At 41.0% G+C, this 21,451-nt stretch overlaps 1 protein-coding gene and 1 pseudogene across 4 annotated transcripts in view; one reads left to right on the top strand and one right to left on the bottom strand.

The window, feature by feature from the left end:
* SYT9 (synaptotagmin 9) overlaps positions 1-21,451 on the bottom strand; it is a 410,926-nt gene that overhangs the window by 145,617 nt on the left and 243,858 nt on the right. The window lies entirely within an intron of this gene.
* On the top strand, positions 4,346-5,664 carry LOC132369837 (PC4 and SFRS1-interacting protein-like; annotated as a pseudogene).

The raw sequence follows: 21,451 nt of genomic DNA, 5'->3' as shown, positions 1-21,451 counted from the left end.
CCCAGGTCACTTGGGCATTGGTCACTTGGTGGTCAAAAGCCTTCACCAGAAGAAGAGAAGGCCACGGCTTCTGCATATGGCCCCCATGTTGCAGAGGGCACAACTTGCTCAACTGTACATGGAGGCCCCAGTAAAGACCTGGCATGTTCCAAGGGCTCTTGGACCAGCTTTGCCACCATTTATATTTTGTGACCTTGGGTAAGTCACTGCCCTTCTATGGTCTTCCTCATCTATCATAAAGGGCCTGGGAATGGCTCTCACATTCTGTGGTTCCCATGAACTTGCCAAGTGACCTTGAATTCACAGCAATGTCTTTCTAGAGCTAAAGCCATTGTAATAATTCTTATTAGTGACCACAAGCCAATGGGTGCTCTCCAACTGGAGGCTATGTTTTAGGGCCATTCTTGATTTTCGTTCTTGCAGCAGACATGAGGTTCTCTAAGCTCATGGAAAAATACTGGCTCCTAGTGCAAATTGCAAGGATTAAGGAGCATTAACTTGGGCCCGCAGGAGCCATAACATTATTAAGGTACTGAGCCAAGTAAACAGAGCACGCTACGACCTTAACTCTAAGAAGCCCATGGACTGGTAAAATGAATTAAGTCATGGTAATTGGCAAATGGCATAACTGCATTTTCCTTGCAATTGACATAAAAGGAGGAGCATATTTAATAGGACCGTGTCTCTTGCCCTGTTGGGCTGCACCCCGCAGGCCTACAAGGCCTGTCCCTGCCCAGCTTCAAGACTGAAGAAAGAGCCCAGAGTCAGCAACAGAGACATCAATGGTCTAATGGATAGGGGGAGCTTACATGTCTGAAGCAAGGTCCTGGAGTGACTCCCCACCGTTTGTGGCCAAGAGCAGGGCACGGCGTCAGGCTTGGCTCCAGGGGCCAGAGTGGTGGTGGGGGGGGTGGTTACCAGTTATAGGGAGAATTGACGTCAGGTTGGCTCATCAGTTACCAGGGAAACCAGCAGAGGGGCGTGCCTCTCACCGCCCCTTTGATAAGCTATTGCGAATGATCATTAGCTAGCACCCGGGGCAAGTATGTAGGAAGGTCAGTCCTCTGAGTAGGGTGTAGTTGAAGCAGGCACTGGGCAAGCAGGGGATGTATAGAAAACAGTCATCTTGAATGGTCCGACCATACAGGCCCTCAGATCCTTTCCTCAGAAGGCTGCCCAGGTGATTCTGCCTATGTTAATGAAGCAGCTGGCCTAAAATTAGCATTGAGAGAACACTTTCTGTTGCACCTTCTATTTGTAAAGTGTGACCAGCGCCTCTTCACACTGCCATCACCCCTCTGCCTTAACCAGATGGAGCAGGGGCTGCTCAGGCTACGTAGTGATTGGAGCTGCAAACATAAGAACTGGGTTTTGGTTCTTGCGTCCCTAATCCCTGACCTCCCAATCCTGTTGCACCCGGGCCCCTGCTGTCTGCATAACAGGAAGGCTCAGGAACTATCCTCAGGTTTGCAACTGGGTTTCCATTTTCTTTTCATTCTCTACAGAGATTATTTAATTGGAAAAAAAAAATCCATGTAAGAAAATATTTTACCACTTCTAATGTAGCTTCATTAGAAGTGCTTGCAAAATCTACAGTGTTTTCTGTATCATGGGATTCTGGCCTGTGCAAAGTAAATGAAAACACTCAGATGTGCTAGTATTCTTGAGAAATAAGAGAAAATCTGATGTGCAGGGTTTTAGACAATGGGGACTTTTTACCTGAAAAGAACACCATGAAACAAATCTTAAGAACATGTGGGGACCAGACACAGGCCCAAGAGGTCAGCAACCTTCCTTGGTGTGTCTGCAGGAAATGGGAGCCCAGGTCCAGCCAGCAGTGGAGGGAGATGGGAGTGGGTACCTCGGAGGCCTGGTGTCCAGCTCTATTACTTTCTATAAGACTCTGGGCTGCCTGCAACCTCTTCTCTTTAGAAGCCATTTCTCACCTCTAAAATGGGGGGAGAAATTCCTCCCCACCTGGCTCTTTTGAAAATTAGGTGCACTTGAATCCGTAGGAGCACTTTCAAGTAGTGTTGCTTAAAATTCTTTTTAAGCGGAGCACTGCTGCATTGGCCTAAGAATTCACACCTCCCACAGGACCCCTTTCCAAACTCTGTTAGAGTCTCCCAGGTTAGATCTGGCCTTGCTTTGATCCAATTAGTCTTTAAACCTATCATCTACCCTGTGGAACAAGATCAAAAGGTTTCTGACAACCACCTTTATGAACCAACATTTAGAAAAAAATCTCTCAAAGCAACGTGTAATGTTAGGGTGGGAATGCTTCTTCCCATTCCTGGCTCCCCTGAAGAGTGACTTTTCCCTAAATGCTCCTGGTCACTTCTCCCACCTCTTCCTGCTCCATTCAGTGGAGAAGTGAGTTACTCAACCAGACAGCTCAGGGTGGCCCTATCTCTCCCTTCTACTTGATATCTGTCTGCCTGCATAGGGTATGGTGCATTTACTGGTAAGTCTGTTACTGCTCTGGACCCCAGAATTACACAGACTCAATCTCCTGTTCTTCCTCAGGCATAGCTGGACACCTGGAGGACAAGGCCTTGACCCTTACACTTACGGCCTGGCTTAGAGCAGTCCTGGGCACATGCTCTCTGTGTCTATACAGGTAAGGCCAGAGGACGGCCAGGCTTCCATGAGCATGAAGGGAATTACGTGGGCAATATTTTTCTCATAGCACAATAGTTCGGTAAGAGACAGGATATATGAGGAAATGACGTGGAGTCTGGGTGTAGACTTGTTTTTAAACACACGTGAGACATATAGTTATGGTTATGGCCAACATTAACCCTAGAAATATCTCTCCTGAGAAACAGTTCCAAGCCACAAGGCTACTTAAAGTCAGAACAGAAAGTGGACTCCTGGTTCAAACTCTTCCCTATTTTTTTTTTCTCTTCTGTCTGCCTTGAACCTTGGTCCATGACTAAAGACACATACTCTCTTATAACATATAACCTCTTACTAGCTTGGACTTCTATGCTTGACATCCTAATGTACCCCCAGGTCATGAATCTGCCTGTGCTAAAAGCATGATCAAGCTTAGACTATCAGCACTTGATTAAAAGCATGAGCTCTTTTGTCTCTGTATTTAACCATCAATTTTCTAAAAATTGTGTTTTTTAAGTCAATTTCCTTTTAGTAAATATTTCATGCTGCTGAAATGAAGATGGTTTCTTTTAAAACGCTAATTTTCATCAGTAGTCATGGATAGAAATTGGCATTTATTCCTCATCAGAATGATGAATAATACTGGTATATGACCAAGAAATGTAGTAATTGTTCTAAAGAGCATTGACAAAAAAGATAAAACGCTTTAATTTCAATACAAATTACTCTTAATTTTAACTGGAAGATACCAACTCTTCTCAGAAGCATTCTCTTTAGGACTGCCCTCTCCATGAGTCACAGAAATTCTGCCTGGTGGCCGTGGACAAAGCCACAGCTATGAGCAAGCACTGCTGGTTTTTCCTAAGACATTTCTGCAATTCTCACTTCTCTATAAACCAGGTAGGTTTCTTTTTTCACTTTTTTTTATTGTGGTAAAATCTACATAATATTTATCATTTTCACCATTTTTAGGTGTACAGTTCAGTGCCCTAAGTACAATCACATTGTTATGCAGTCATCATCACTATCCATCGGTACAACTCTGTCATCCCATACTGAAATTCTATCCCTATCAAACAATAACCTCCCATTCTCTTCTTCCCCAACCCCCAGCTCCTGGTAACCACTCTTCTGCTTTCTATCTCCATGATAAATCAAGTAGTTTGCCTCACCATAATGAAAGCTGGTTACAAGATAGGCCCCAAAGTACATAGAGAAGAACTGGAGATGATCACAGCCAGAAAGCACAGGCAGGCTGCTAGATGAACACTGAGAAAAGAGGAGAGTCTGGGGCACATCCCAAATGATGCTTTGAGACTGAAGTAGGGAAAGGGGCCACAAACAGGTGTTCCACTAACAATCTCCTGGTCCCCTGATCCTGGATGGAAATGTACTCTCCTGAGGATGCACAGTACTATTCCCACTTTTCTGGGACTCATCAGCATCGTGTACCACTAGGGGTCCAAGTGGCATTGCCATGGGACACTCTCTATACAACCTGGGCTCTTGAGATAGGAAAAGTTTTTCCCTAAAGACCAAAAATGTGAGCACTGGATACAGGAGTAAAGAAGACTCCAGGAGCCACGCGGGAGCAGCGCAGCGACGGCAGCGGTTGCTATTCGGAGCCGTTCAGACGCCTCTGCGGCAGCTGGTGGCGCGGGTGGCTTGCGTGGACGCGGGCAGAGGCGGCCGGCCCGCCACCTCAGCCTCAGCGCCCACGGACCCGGCAGGAGCGTCGGGACACCCCGAGGCATCCTCCCCCTCCCGCCGCCGCGGGAGCCTCGGCTGCCGTCCGCCCTCCCGCATCCCCTCGCAGTCCGCACCGCCACACCTCCTCCCTGTGCTCGGACCCCCGGCCTGGCCCCCGAAACATGACTCGCGATTTCAAACCTGGGGACCTCATCTTCGCCACGATGAAAGGTTATCCTCATTGGCCAGCTCGAGTAGATGAAGTTCCTGATGGAGCTGTAAAACCACCCACAAACAAACTACCCATTTTCTTTTTTGGAACTCATGAGACTGCTTTTTTAGGCCCAAAGGACATATTTCCTTACTCAGAAAATAAGGAAAAGTACGGCAAACCAAATAAACGAAAAGGCTTTAATGAAGGTTTATGGGAGATAGATAACAATCCGAAAGTGAAATTTTCAAGTCAACAGGCATCAACTAAACAATCAAATGCGTCATCTGATGTTGAAGTTGAAGAAAAAGAAACTAGTGTTTCAAAGGAAGATACTGACCATGAAGAAAAAGCCAGCAACGAGGATGTGACTAAAGCAGTTGACATAACCACTTCAAAAGCTGCCAGAAGAGGGAGAAAGAGAAAGGCAGAAAAACAAGTAGAAACCGAGGAGGCAGGAGTAGTGACTACAGCAACAGCACCTGTTAATCTAAAAGTGAGTCCTAAAAGAGGATGACCTGCAGCTACAGAAGTCAAGATTCCAAAACCAAGAGGCAGACCCAAAATGGTAAAAAACAGCCCTGTCCTTCGGAGAGTGACATGGTAACTGAAGAAGACAAAAGTAAGAAAAAAGGGCAAGAGGAAAAACAACCTAAAAAGCAGCTTAAAAAGGATGAAGAGGGCCAGAAGGAAGAAGATAAGCCAAGAAAAGAGCCAGATAAAAAAGAGGGGAAAAAAGAAGTTGAATCAAAAAGGAAAAATTTAGCTAAAACAGGGCTTACATCAACCTCTGATTCTGAAGAGGAAGGAGATGATCAAGAAGGTGAAAAGAAGAGAAAAGGTGGAAGAAACTTTCAGACTGCTCATAGAAGGAATATGCTGAAAGGCCAACATGAGAAAGAAGCAGCAGATAGAAAACGCAAGCAAGAGGAACAAATGGAAACTGAGCACCAAACAACATGTAATCTACAGTAATAAAAAATATATCTCATTTTGGGCTCAAAGCATTAATCCAGTTACTGAAAAGAGAATACAAGTGGAGCAAACAAGAGATGAAGATCTTGAGACAGACTCATTGGACTGAATTTCCCCCTCCCCCCCCTTGATGGAAGAATGTTCCAGATTCTAAATTGAGGACTTCATTAATGGCAATTATTACTGTGCTATGATTGTCAAAAAACATTTCCTGTAAGATACACACTACATATTAAGGTCAGCCATCATTCCTGTTAAAAGATTTTTACCAAGCTTAAAATGAAGCTTTGTGTTTGAAAGTTATAATAAGCTCAGATGAAGATGGTGGTTGTACATTATTTCATTTAGAAAATATAAAAATTCATTTTGTTTTGAAGCTAGGTGTTAAACTGGAGTAGCTACTATACCCCCAGAGAATGGGGCAGTTGTGCCCTTCCCTTGACATTCCTTTGTTGTTCAGTTCTTTAGAAGATTAATCATTGTTTTTTAATCCTGAGAGATTAAACAGTAGACTTGTTAAGAAAACAAAAATGAAACTGTAACCAAAATTTTAAAATAAAGTTTTTTAAAAGAAGACTCCAAACAGCAACAGTAGAGAAGGCAAGGTTCTCACACTTAAAGGGGTAGAAGAAATTGAGGCTGGATCACTAGTGGTAGATCAGGCAGGAGCCTACAGACAGAGCAGAGATTAGCAGGAAGCCAAGGCAAGAACAGGGACAGCATCCGAGGAGAGAAACAGCAAAAGCAGCAAGTATGGATTAGAGGGATGACAAAAGCAGCAGGCTCAGCTGAAAGACAGCAAAGCCAAAGGAAGTGTCTCATTTTATGTGGGATATTATTCTCCTCCATATCCTCCACGGGAGACTCACAGGAAAATACAAGAAGTAGAATGACAGGGGCCCTTCCTACCCCTTGGCAGGTAAAGGCTGCTGATACAGCAAGCCTACATATAAAATATGGTAAAGGAGATCCACCTAGGCCCACGAGTTGGTGATATTCAGGGAGATATTTGGGTTAATAATAAATGAAACAGAAATAAGAAGTCTTGAAACTATCGGAGAGGATGAGACATTACTACTATAAAAATTGAAGAGAATTACTAAGCAAGGGGAAGACTGATGGAGTTAGGTTTTTAACAAATGCACATTAACTCCGTAGCTTCACTAAATACCAATCCTAGACAGGTACATAGTCCCTTTTCAACCCTTCTGCCAAAGTACTTCGGATGAAGTACCCCACAGAGCCTGGGGTTCCTCCTGGGTTTTCCCAGGGCCCTAACAGTCACACACTGATTCCCACTGTCGTGACTCTGGGAGTCTGTGTCAAAAGACCTTTGGACAACCTTGCAGAATTAAGTCTAAGGAGCATCTCTGCCATTTGCCATGCTATCATGAGGCTTTCTTCTACTGTAAACATAGGGACTGGTATATGTCACTTGGAAGGCATGGCACATCAGAGCTTAAACAACTCCACTTTCATAAATAACTTATAAAAAATGTACAAGGAAACGGGATGAAAGCATAAGGTTTTTGATCATCTTTATAACTTACATACTACCTTGGGAATTTCTGCATGTTTCCTGCTTTATAATTTGTTAGAAACTAGAAGGGAGCCCCTTTCTCATTGCCCCAAAATGAGAAAGAAGTTACAATTAGGTGTCATCACTATTAATCAAGTTAGGTATAAAATAAGGGTGCAGATTATCTCAAGGTGAAGAATGTTATGAGTGAGGAGTTTGACCCCTTTCTAAGACAGGGAGTCACTCAATTACTTCTCACATCTTTGAACAGTTAAGGATTGAGACCACAACATCAGTGAACTGAGAAGTCAATGTGGATAATTACATTCAGTTATTACTGAATGTTATCTTGAGAAGAAGTAAGTGAACTCTGCTGAAAACCCATTCTGACTAGTGTTTGTCACAGAGTTCTGAAGCTTCCACTTATGAACTTATAAAAAGAAACATTAAATTAATATGGGCATTGAAAGGAGAGAGAAACCCACCTGATCTTTTGCCTCAAAATTCCCCTAAAATCGGGTCTAGGGATAGCTTGTGCTATAGACTGAGTGTCTGTGTCCCCACCAAAATTCATATGTTAAGTCCTAACAACACCCAATGTGATGGTATTAGGAGGTGGAGTCCTCACGAAAGGGATTGGTTCCCTTATTAAAGAGACCCAGGAGAATTCCCTCATCCCTTCACTCACATGAGAACACAGAGAGAAGGCACCTTCTATGAGGAAGTGGGCCATCCCCACACACCGAATCTGCCTGCACCTTGATCTTGAACGCCAAGCCTCCAGAATTGTGAGAAATAAATTTCTGTTGTTTGCAAGCCACCCAATCTATGGTAATTTGTTGATAGCAGCCCAAACGGACTAAGACAACTAGGTCCCTTGAGGAGGTAGTAACATAATCCAATGGCTTGAGTAAACTCATATACTATGGTGTCTTCTTGTTTCTTAATGTTCAAACTCCATAGTCAGATGAGGGGGAGAGTGTGGAAATGATGGTAAAGGGGAAAAACTATGAGAAGTGGGAGGAGAGAACAAAAGATTTACCCATACTAAAGTATTCTGTGGCAGATGTCTGCCTTCTAAGACAAAGTTGGATGTAGAGCAGAGATAAAAAGCAGTAGAGAAGCTAGGAAACATAGAGGATTAATCTAGAAGGCCACCCAAAATATAAAACTGATAAAACAGAGGGCAGGAAATTCTCATAAAGATAAAATAACATTTCCCAGAGTGAAAGGACATAAGGTTTTTGATTACAGTAAATGTCTCAGGAAATGCTGGGCAAGGTGAATGAAAAAGGGCATACACCCAGACACATTGCTGTGAAATTTCAAAATCTGAAGGCTAGAGAGAGCACCATGGAGACATCTAGATGCAGGCTGCCTTCGGACTTCTTTTAAGCAATTCTATAATGCAAGAAGACCATAAAACAGTACCGTTAAAATTCCAACAGAAAATGATTTTCATTATAGAATGTATGCTCAGCCAAATCATCCATAAAAATGAGGGCAAAATAAAAGCATTTTTAGAAATGCAAGGACTGGTTATTTATATCCTATGCCCGTCTTCTGAAAAGTTTACTTGACGATGTACTCCAGCTAAATGAAAAAAAAAAATGGAATGGAAGAAAGAGAAAGTAGGGAAATGAATAAAAGTGTACCTAACTTTTAAGTGCCAGTAGTATGGGGTCCCAGGACATCAGCTCTGTGTAGGTTAGGGAATATTTCTAGATGGAAGCAGAACTCCTAGGAAGAATACCATCAAGAAGAAAGTGGGCTCCCAATATCAAATGTATGATTGAGAGACTGGGTATATTTAATAATTTAGAAATATGCTTCTCTTTGTTTACAAAATATCCTAAGTATTTTATAATAGAAAATATTATAAAATAGTCTAAGAAACACAAAATGCCAAAAAAGAAAGTAACAGTCAAATATCAAACCAATTAAAATATGACCAGATTTTGAACAACTGACAGCATACAACTAAAGACTCTGGATACAGAAACTGAATGCTTCAGGAGGCACAAGATTAACAATATAAAACTGTGCCTCCTTTCCCGAGGGTCCAATCACACTTCATGGTTCAGTAGTTACTAATTTTTACAAAATCACAATATTGTAATAGCAATAACAATAGCTTCACCTTTGAGTGCTTAACAAGTGCCAATGCTGTGATAAGCATCACTTATGTGTTAATTCATAAAACCCTATGATTATCACAATTTAACAGATGAGGAAACCTAGGTACAGAAAGGTAAAGCAAGTTGCTGAAGGCTATTCTTAATCACCATACTCTTAACAGTAGAAGCTAATAATACTCTTAGCTAATGTGGTGGTACCAGTTAATTGAAAAAGTCACTTAACAGAAAAAACCATCCCCTCACCCTTATACCTGAAATATCTTATTTTAACGTAAACATTTTATTCTAACCTAAAATATTAATTTACCAATCCTTTGGTACAGAGTGAAGTTATTTTCTTTGAATATGAGTTCTTTGATTACAGTTTTGTGTTGTCTTTCTTACATCAAAAACACCCATAATGCAGTTTGCGCTCAACTCGAGTTTGTTTAAAGTAGAATAAAAAGTTAAAGATATTTGTGAAGCAATCTGAGAATCCTTTTAGATTTTTATCATTGTTTTCAACCTTTCATAAATGCTCCTCCACTCCTAATTCAGCACCATTTAAAAAAATAAGGCCTTTACTGAGTCTTAGAAGCATTCGATTCTGTTTTCACAGGAACAAGTCTCTTTTAGTATTTATATTTCATCAGTATACATATTTAATTAAATTATATAATCGCAATAATAAGTACAACCAGAATAAACAAGTTTTGGAGCAAAAACAACTGCTTCTTTGTAAGCATTCAGCTTAATTTATGGGAGCAGGAATAAAAGGGAATAGCAGTGAATAGCCGGCTATCTGTGAGCACTCAGCCTGTAACAATATTTACTGAAATGTTTTCTAGAAGAAATTGAAAGCTCTGTTAATTACAGCTAGTTAGATAACAGGAAGTTGGTTAAGAAAGCTTCAACTGTACCATAAAACACAATTGGTTGATATGTAATAGATATGTTTAGAATTAATATATAGATAAAACATGGATGACTTTATAAGTATAATACAGAATGTTATAACAGCATAAAAGCCAACCAATATCCTCATTTTACAAAGTAGAAGATCCAGAGATAATGTCCAAGGCTGATACAAAAGGAAATGGAAATTCAAAAAATACTTTTAGAGTCTAAAATGTAACCAACAAAAGAACTCAAAATAACATAATGAATAAAGATTGGAGATAGGAAAATTCCTCATCTTGTTTACAAATATTGTGAAGTTCGTAAATAAAAAAAACTGAAGTACAAGTGTATTACAGTATGGAGGTAATTACCAGAAACCTAAAACTAAAAAAGATTAAATGAAAATGGTTGCCTCTGAGAGTGGACCCACAGGTAAGAAAACTTTTCTCTTTTTTTCAGTATTGTGTGATTTTTTTTAAACATTGTGTATATATTACTTGGATACTTAAAATTAAAAATAAAATGTGGAGATGTTAAATGAAATATAAATAAAGAAAACATACTTTAAATTAGGAAGCTGAAACGTCCCCAACTCTGACTAATGAGGATCATTAGGGCCCAGAAGGGGCTCTGTCTCAACTGAAACAGACGCCAAAAAACACCGAAAGCACTGGGAGGGCTTCTGCATTCCGAAACTTCCCACAGCACCGCCTATGAGCTACCCGGGGGTGGAGGACCCAGATGGCTGCCCAGGAGCCCCCGGGTCTGTGCCTGCGCACAGCGCCCCGGGAGGTGCGCGCGGGAGCAAGTGTTAATTAGGCACTGCCTGTCAACCGGCACGTGAAGCTCGCTCAGGGTGCCTAGCCTGCCATCTGCCCACCTGCCTCCCTCTGTGAACTCACACTCCAATACCTACCTGGCCAAAGGGTATTTTATACAAGCCCTCCATCATGGCTCCATTTTTTTGCTCTCAACCTGAACCATGGAATCAGCTGCACATACACTAAGAGAGCTTCTCTATATGGCGACTCCGCTTGAAAAGAAAAAATAGAAAGATGGCATCAATGCTGTGAAACAGGTTTGGGGTCTCCCTCCAGCCAAGAGATTGCTTGGTTTCACTTTACTCTTTTTATATTATGCAACAAGTTGCTTTTTCATTTTATAAATGTGTATTTTTACTACAGTATTAGGAAAGACGCTTTCTTACTCAAATTAAGAGTCAGTGGACACCATAAAAATTTTAACTTGAGGAAGTATTTGAGACACTGTAGAAGATCTCTCATGGCTGAAATAGCAGTTGAGTTGCTGGATTACACAACCAATATCCACAGCAGGAAATAACAATTAGCAGCTTAAAGCAATTTTGTGTTTATATTCGTTAGGTAAGCAAAGTTTTGTTTAAGAAGGTCCCTGTGCTATAATTACAAGGGTCAGTACAGAAAATATTGATAGAGTCCAGGTCCCTACAGTGGGAAATTCAAACACACCTCAGGAAATGCTCTTGGAGCACAGAATGAAATGCACAATTTGCTTGTAAGCATAACAGCCAGAAAATAGGAAGAAAGAATATGTTTGTGCATTGGAGGCATATTATTTACAACCTGACTATCCAAAAATTCTGTCAAAAATACAACTTTCCACAGCACTGTCGGCTTTAATAAGAATTTACAGAAGTGTGGCTCAAATCCTAGTATCTTCAAGTGTGGCAGATAGCCTCAAACTTCCAGTTCCAAGAACTTACAAACTGCAAATAAATTCTATATCTGGCTTTAGGCAAATGAATAAAAAAATCTATTCTAGTGGCCACAGCCAGGCTGCTATCAGATTTTAATTACAAGCTGGTGTAGACAAAAATGGAAAAGTAAGAAACAATAATATCATAATTGTATTTGAAAGGACTTCTTGAATGGAGAGTGTCAAAGTATCAAAAACAGTTTTGCTGAAATCAGTAGGATGCAACACAAGAGAGGTAACTTTACATGTCAGAATGTCTACTGATGCAAAACACAGAGCTGGCAAAGAACATGAGTCATAAATAGTTTCCCAGACATGACAGGGGAAACCTGTTCTGTTGGATCTGACCTTATCTGTTTAGGAATTCCTCTTCACTCTGATGCCCAGGGGCAGGACACATTTGTCAGGCATGGTCCCGCTATGCTCTAGTTTAGAAGAGCTGCATTTTATGCTAATATGAAAATGTGCCTGAATATTCTATCTGTGCTCCTGTGTAAAAGCAGGGATGCATCCAGTCACAGGTCTGCAAGCTCAGAAAACTTGCCCCTATTCAGTAGAGGACTAGAGCCAGCTCACAGCAGCTCGAAAGAGCCAATTGTTAAATTTTCAGGAATTTTGATAGCTTGGTATTAAACATAGCCATTACTTAAAAATTAAATTATATAAACTTACAATTATATAAATGATATTGAAAACAAAGGTAATAAACATTCAAAAGTCACCATTTCCTACTCATTTGACTACATTTTACAATTATCTGTGCTCTCAAGGTGATTTATGTATATCGTATCTGTATGGTGCAAATAACTATTATATAATGTTGTGGTTCTGCACATCTCTTCCCAGCTCTGCATTCAGTGACATCATGTTGGTAGACTGAAAGGGGCTATGGTGGGAAATTTTACATCACAGATATTTCAAACACCACAAATCAGGGCTTGATTTATTATTTTGTTGAACTCGTCTTAAGAAAGTCGTGGAGAAATTGTCAATAACACAGATTAAAAGTGTCATGTCTGTAGCCATTACATTGTGAATAGCACAAAAGATTGAAGATAAATTCTTCCAGTATTCTAAAAACTATTACTCAACTCAACAAAGAAGCTGCTCACATTACTGATGAATGGGTGCAGTTATGACGTGTTGCTGTTGCTTTACTTTTACCTTACTTGTTCACATAAATGAAACTATCAACCACCATGTATGTTGGAGCTATGCTAATTTGTCAATTGCAACCAAAGTTTGCTATGGATACAGAAGTCTGACAGAAATCAAGACAAACATTCTATAAGAATCAATTGTAATGTAATCAATAAACTGTAGTGTATATTTTATTATGAATTGTATGGTGCACATCCTTTATATCAGTAAAAGTTATAATAAACTTGTGTGTGTATATTTATGCATACATTTTTAACTCTGGAGAACTGGTTGTCATACAGGTAGCAGTACACTGCTGCCCTCAGTTCAGGCAGCATGGAGACTAACTTTCTCAAGAAACTGTACTGAATTAAGTTTCTTCCAATATGTCTCATTGCTCTTTATATAAGATCTGGACCTGATGCAAAATTACCATTTTGCGCACAAAAGATTTGCCTCATGAGTCCTGCTTTTACAGCATAAAGTGGCTGTCACCAGATGGCAACAGAGTTGGGCTTGACCCTGAGCAATTAGATATAGAGGAAGATCAGAAATTTCTGGGCCACAATCATATAAAAAATTAAACTGCATAAAAAACAACTAAATAATTCCTATATTCCTCTAACTGGGTAATGCTCTTCACAGCAGATGATCTTATCTTTAAAGCAATAGTTCTGAAATTTATGTGTGCTTGATAATTGCCAGGGAAGCTTGTTAAAAGTATAGATTCCTAGGCTGTGGCTCCAGAGATCCTGATTCTGGGTGAGGCTCAGGAATTTACATTTTAAATAAACACCCCCAGGCATCTCTGAAGGCAGGGGGCTCTGATTCAATTTGAGAAATGCAGTATTATGAGACACTTCAAACATGAACAAAGTAGCTTATCTAAGTTCCCCACTCCTTTCTTAAGCAGACTCTAACCGGCCCCACCAAGCTGGCCACGAGGAGGTATCTTCCTTCCTCCCTGGCTTTTCTCTTCAACTGACATGAACCTCACCCCGACCCTTTCACCAATTTGGTTTCTTTGTTCCCAGTGAAAAAAAGGACTTCGTTGGTTATCATAAGCAGCCTCATGAAAAATCTTGCTGAAGTCAAGGGTGACTCTACCAATAATGGAAGCATAGGAAGTTTACTATGACTTGGTTTTAATAAGCCAACTCTGGGGCACCTTTTCTTTTCTAGGTGCTCACAAACCATCTGCTAAATTGGCTTAGGACTTTGCCAGGGATGGACACCAAGCTCACAAGCCTTGAATTTCTAGATTCCACATATCCTCCACTGTGAGAACTGGGCCACCTGCCCAACTCTATCTACTGGCATTGTTCCTGCCTCCATCGGATGTCTCCTGGCATCTGTTATCACTCCCTCTCCCCAGGCATGGAGATGTCTTCCTTCTTGGTTTGAACATAAATTAATACATTTCTGATCATTCTTTGGATGTTTCCAAAGAACCAATTCTTGCCACCAGCATTCCTGAAAATAACTTCATGGCATATGCCCCTTGAAAGTTCCTACATGTATATATGCCTGGTCCCCTCATTTGTGTGCCCATAACCCTTTAAATTTGTGCTCATTGGCACTAATTTCCATGCTGGTGGGGTCTTCCTCCTCTTCTCCACTTTTAAGAGTCAGAATGTGAGACTCTAAAAGATCCTTTATGTTTTTCATTCCTCTTGAGCTATCTGGAATGACTACAGTTCAAGTCAAATATAATATCAAGTGAAATTATACGATAAGGAACCACCCTCTATAAACCAGATACCAGTATTGCTGTTCTGGTTCCACTCGGAGTAAGGTGCAGCTTCAGTTTCAACCCTTAGGTCCACGTGTAGCCAGGAAGCTGCTGCAGATTCTCAGAACTCAGTAAAACAGAGTTAAACCACTGTGCAGATTCAAGAACTTAGCTCGGTTTGGGACTGGCTTTTCTCTGCCATTTAAATAAAGTGCAGCATTCCTAGCTTTTAACAAGTTTACAGCATCACTGGCACAGTGTCTTTATTAGCGAATCTTTACATGCCACTGAATCAGAACTGTTCAACACAAAATATTCTGGGCATGAATTCCAACAAGCTGATGATAAAGTTCTGCAACAGAAGTATTTGTTTTCACATTGAAAACCCAAATCCAGTATGTACTCTGGGGGAAGGAATAGTACCTTTCAACAAAGCATACTCTAAATCCTTAAGGTATTATCCACTAAGCCATACTGCCCATATGATTGCCGCAATACATATTATAATACCAACAAAATTACTTTACTATTGCAAAAAAAATGTCCTTCCATTCTTGTTTGAGAAAACCCTTCAGATTCATAAGACCCAGAAACAAATGGATGTCATCTTCCAATGGTCATTTTTTATTTTCAGTTATTATTAAGCTGATTTTTGGTTTTAAAAGGACAACAGGGAAGGCTAGACATGGGCACTTTCTGACAAGTGTAAGGACGATGTCCTGTAGCACAGAGCACGCAAGGAACTCCCATTTTGAAGCTACACTAATATCTTCTAGGTTTTGGAAATGCAATTCTGTGCCATAACGTGATGACAGTGACCAGAATTCAGCCAGAAACATGTAAATAGACAGGTTATTCATTCATTCGTTCATCTACTCAAACATTTATCAAGTACTTTTTATGCTTCAGTCACTGGTTAGATGAGGGGAATAGAAGGATGAATAGAACACAGCCCTCCCAACAAAGCGTTCACCATCAAATGAAGAAGGCAGATGCAGGGACAGAAAATGTTTTAAGTGCTGGAACAGTGATAGGGAGAAGAGCACAGAGAAACCAGGTGAAAGAGACCCCAAGGAAAGTGTTAAAAGGATGATGAGTTAGAATCCCCAGGAAGAGAGGGGTCAGGAGAAGAGTCATGGTAGGCTGGAGGACAGTTTAAGTATGGAGGCAAGCAACTGCACGGCACACCCTACTGTTAGTGTAAAGCAAGGGAAGGCACATCGTGTGACTGGATTCATCTCTCATAGGTCACTAAGGAGCTTGGATACGATCCTTTGGCTGCTTGGGATGCTGAAGAATTTTACAAAGGAAGGCAGCAGGGTCAGATCTGCTTTCTAGAAAGACGACTTTTGCTTCTGTGGAGGCTCAATTTGGGTGGTTAAGAACAGAGGCAGTCACTAGTAACTGGTAGAGAGAATTTTGTGACTCTAGAAGTACCTCTGTCAGATCCAAATTAGGGTTCCCCAAAGGAAACTCTAATGGGGGGTCAGTAATACAAGTAATATCCTGACAGAAAATTTAGATGGATGGATGGATGGATACATGGAAAGACAGATATACAGATAGGTGATATGTGTGTGTGTGTATGTATGTATGTATATATATAAAATAGAAAACAGATATCTTCTTTAAAAAAGAAAAAGAACAGAGACAGGAAGCACATTAGAAACTCCAATGATACCAGAGAAAGGTTTTTTTTTAAAATTGAAGTTTAGTTAATATACAATATTATATTAGTTTCAGGTATACAATATAACGATTCAATATTTTTATAGATTATACTCCATTTAAAGTTATTACAAAATAATGGCTATAATTCCCTGTGCTGTGCTATGTACCCTTGTTGCTTATCTATTTTATACATAGTAGTTTGTACCTTTTAATTCCCTACCCCTGCTTTGCCCCTCCCCCCTTCCCTCTCCCCATGGATAGTTTGTTCTCTATATCTGTGAGTCTGTTTCTGTTTTTTTATATACATTCATTTGTTTGCTTTTTAGATTCCACATATAAGTGATAACATAGAGCATTTGTCTTTGTCTGACTAATTTCACTAAGCATAATACCCTCTAGGTCCATCCATGTTGCTGCAAATGGCAAAATTTCATTCTTTTCTATGGCTGAGTAATATTCCATTGTATACTATATCTTCTTTATTCATTCATCTGTTGATGGACATTTGGGTTGCTTCCACATCTTGGCTTTTGTAAATAATGCTGCTATGAACATGGGGTGCATGTAACTTTTCAAATTAGTGTTTTCGTTTTCTTCAGATATATGCCCAGGAGTGGAATGGCTGAATCATATGGTAGTTCTATTTTTGGTTTTTTGAGGAACCTCCATGCTGTTTTCCACAGTGGCTACACCGATTAACATTCCCACCAACAGTGCACAATGATTTCCTTTTCCCAGACAGAGGTTTGAGGGCCTGAAATAAGGTGGTAAGCACAGAAATGGAGTGGAGAGACACATCTGAGAAACAGTTATGAGAGAACACTGGCTGGAATTGGTGACTGTTGGACAAAGGGAGGCAGAGATGTGGTGACAGATGTTTCTGGAATTACACCGAAGTTTCTGATGTGAGTGACTGGAGATGGGCGTGGTGTCACCCATCAAGATAAAAAGTACAGAAAATCAGTCTGGGGTTGGGGGATATTTATTCATTCACTTAATATTTGGGGACCTACGATGTTCCAAAAATTGGTCCAGGTGCTATAAACATAATAGTGAACCAGACAGGTAAACAGAGCTTACATTCTTAAGGAGGGAGGCGAACACTAAACAAGCAAAAAATCGTCATATAAATCCAGATATGTGTCCTCCAAAGAAAAATAAAGCCAGGGGAAAAATTGGTACTTATGGGGGCTTTCTGAGAAGGTGCTGATTGAGCAGAGAGACTCATCGATGAAGAGAGTGGCAAGCCTTGTGGGACCTTGTGAAGAATATTTCAGGCAAAAGAACATCAAGAGTAAAGGCCAGAAGGATGACTCCAGTTTTGGACATGTTGAATTTGAGGTGACTTTTGTCTACCCAGATGGAGATATTCAGGAGGCAGTTAAATATACAGGTCTGAAGCTCAGCAGAATCTGAGCTAGAATGTGGGTTTGGAACCATCAGCATATTGGAGGCTGGCGAATCTTGAGAGTGGAAGGGACAACTGGGTAAAAGTGCAAACAGTGAGAAAAGCAGTGGTCAAGCTAACTAATAAAAACACACCAACATTTAAGGGGCAAGAAGAAGAATAGAAACCCATGAAGGGGAGAAAGAAGAATGAGATTCAGTGTTGCAGAATTCAAGAGAGGCAGAAGCAGTGATCACCATTTCAAAAACGGCAGCATTCTAATAGCTGAAATGTGGCCTGCTGGTATCAGCAATTAGCAGGCCACTGATGACTGTAGTTAGAGCAGCCTCAGAGGAATGGTATGTGTGGGAACTGGAGGAGAGTGGTTTGAAGAAGGTGAGAAGGAAACCCAGCAAGTATAAGACTTCTTAGGAGAAGTGTGGCTGTGAAGAGAGAGAGGTCGTTAGGAGAGGTGATGGGCAGCAGAGAGAACATCTACACTGGCAAAGTCCAGAAGCTGGCAAGTCAGGGGACATCAGCTGGAGCAGAGCTGGCAGGCAAGGGGTGTGCCCTGAACTTGAGCAGAGGAATAGCACCCTCTGCCAGCTGGCTTTGTGCGATCCTGCCTGGAACTAATTCCAGCCTGTGACCTGGACTTTACAAGGCCAGGATGGAGCTGTTAGATTACCAGGAATTCCTCACTCCAGTGGATGGCAAGAACCTTCAGGAGGCTCTCCCAAATCTTTGTGAGGGACCAGGTGTAACAGGAGATGCTCTAAGCAAGCAAACAAACAATGTTTGTCAGTTGAGGGGCCTGGCCATAAAGAAGGGGTCAGGAAGCCTCTTCTAGGTTACCTGAGAAGGTGGCCTTATGTGTGACTGCTGCAACCTGTCAGAGAAAACTCCTCATTCTTCCATTTATACCACAGGACGTCGGCCCCAGAAATTCAAAGTCAGGTCCGGTTCTGTGCATCAGGTGGGATGTGAAAGGTGAAGAAAGGGAAAACACAAGGAAGTGATGAAGATGGGAGCCCAGCTGTGTGGGAAGAAACTAACCAGACAAACAAGCATCATGAAAATATGAACTTACGAGAGATATGATCAAAGATTATACAATCATGACTGGTGTACACTACAGAAACACGGATTTGGTCAACAAATCCTGAAATATCAGAATGAGAGGGCTCCACTGGAAGCAAAAGAGAAATCAAGCCCTGACTAATCAAAGGCAGCTCTGCGTAGCCCAGCAGGTAAGGAACTTATCATAGGACTTTATCTCAAAGGGCGTACAAGCCAGAAATAAAAATAGACTCCAAACATTTTTAGATAAATTCAGCAATAACCAAACCACAACTGTCTCTTACATGAAATTAGTTGATTTAGAGACATATCTCATCTTGGAGATTACGTTTAGGCAGGACAAGACCTTACTTATCATTCACCTCTAAACCCTCATTCATACACTTCCCTTGGGATCACCATCAATCAGCCCATGTTTCTGGCCATGGAGCTCTCTTAGAATGGCACTTCTGCTTCTTGGAAAGCAGCCAACCTCCAAGTTCCTGTAAACAATTCCTATGATACCAGAGGCTGAACACTCTCTATTTTATTCTAATTGCCTTCACAGGAAATGCATACTGGGTTCTCTCCTCCACCTCAACTATGTTCTTCTTATGCTTTGATCCCTCTTAGATACACATAATTGAGCCATGATTACCCAACTCTGCACACCAAAATGTAAGGACAGGCAGAAGCACCAGAATCATGCCAGAAAACAAAAGACAACAGTTGGGAATAACAAAGGCAGTCACTATCATAATTTCAAAGTAAGATTTGAAATTGCTTTTTTATTTCAGACCCATATTTACAACTACTACATACCTCAAACATGCATTTCTTTTTTTTTTTTTTTTTAATTAATTAATTTATTTATGGCTGTGTTGGGTCTTCGTTTCTGTGCGAGGGCTTTCTCCAGTTGCGGCGAGCCGGGGCCACTCTTCATCGCAGTGCGCGGGCCTCTCACTGTCGTGGCCTCTCCCGTTGCGGAGCTCAGGCTCAGTAGCTGTGGCTCACGGGCTTAGTTGCTCCGTGGCATGTGGGATCTTCCCAGACCAGGGCTCGAACCCGTGTCTCCTGCATTGGCAGGCAGATTCTTAACCACTGCGCCACCAGGGAAGCCCACAAACATGCATTTCTAAAACCCAGCTCGGTCTCTCTCATTCCCTCAACCTGCTCCTTCTGCATTCTGTATGACCTAGCTGCCTAAATCAGAAACCTCAGACTTCCTTTATACCTCCCTCCTATTGTTCTCCATGCCCTATGGATGCCATCATAAAATAGATCACTATTACCGTTAGTATAAAATTCAAAATCTTAACGAGACCCCCTACTTACCTTTCTAACTTTCTCTCTCATCGCATAAACATCCCCCACTGTAACTCCCAAATTCAATACCACCAACCTTAAACTCATTCAGGCTCCCTGAGGTCATGCGCCACTTCGAGTATTCAAGCCTCTGCATATACTTTATTAAAATCTCTTCCTCTAAATGCTGTGCTTAAACTCTCACTTCCATAACCTGTCAGAGCTTGTTTATTTCTTCTCTGGGGAAGCTGTTTTAGACACCATTCCTACCAAATTTGAGTTAGGTACCCTTCTTGTGTGCTTCCATAACACATCACACGTTCCCTGAATTGTAATTTTCTGTTCACAGTCGTCCCTGGGTATCCAAGAGGGATTGGTTCTATGACCCCGCTATGGACACCAAAATCCACGGATGCCCAAGTCCCTTGTATAAAATGGTGTAGTATTTGCATATAAACGATGGACATCCTCCCATTCACTTTAAATCATCTCTAGATTATTTGTAATGCCTAACACAATGTAAATGCTATGTAAATAGCTACTGGAGCATAGCAAATACAAGTTTTGCTTTTGGGAAATTTCTGGAATTTAAAAAAATATATTTTCCATCCTCAGTTGGTTGAATCTGCAGATGCAGAACCCGCAGATACTGAGGGCCCACTGTATTTGTCTATATCCCCTACTAGAAGGTAATCTCCTTGAGGACAAGGACCACGTCCTTCTCCTTCATTATAACTTCAGCACCAAGCATAGCATTCGGCACATGACTGTCTCATAATGTACTAGCTAGATTACATTATGTTCTCACTTATAAACAGCAGCAGAAAAGAGCTAATAACAAGTTTGGAGGATAAAACGAATCAAAAGGGGATAAGATGAAGAAAGAGGAGAGAAAACAATAATGGAGTAGGGCACCAGAAGATGGGTGGAATACAAGAAGAGAGATTAATGGAAGAAGTAAAAGAAAGCAAAAATAAAGGATGAGTAGATTTTCTGAAACTCAGAGAAGTCTTTCCCCAGAGGAGTAATAAGAGAACTGGCATTGACTGAGCTCCAAGTGCCAGGCCCTGTCACAAATCCATCATATCATTTACACCTTAAAGTTCCCCTATAAACATCATTACCTCATTTTGCAGATAAGAAAACTGAGACACCAAGAAGTTAGGTGTCCATCCCTACATGATACAGCTGGTAAGTGGTGAAGCAGACTTTGAACTCAGTTTACGTGGACTGCCCAGGATATATGTTTTTACCTGGAAGTGTTCATTTAGGAATCATTTAACTGTAGAACAGGTAGATTTGATGGTAAAAAAGGTTCTAAGCACCTAATCTTATAAATGAAGCTGTGATTTACCTTGTTATAGCTCAGCACCTGCTTTTTCTCCTTTAAATT

The sequence above is a fragment of the Balaenoptera ricei genome, chromosome 8 (assembly GCF_028023285.1).
Source record: "Balaenoptera ricei isolate mBalRic1 chromosome 8, mBalRic1.hap2, whole genome shotgun sequence".
Classification (NCBI taxonomy): Eukaryota; Metazoa; Chordata; class Mammalia; order Artiodactyla; family Balaenopteridae; genus Balaenoptera; species Balaenoptera ricei.
Note: the sequence above shows the minus strand (reverse complement) of the source record. Positions and strands in the feature narration are given on the sequence as shown.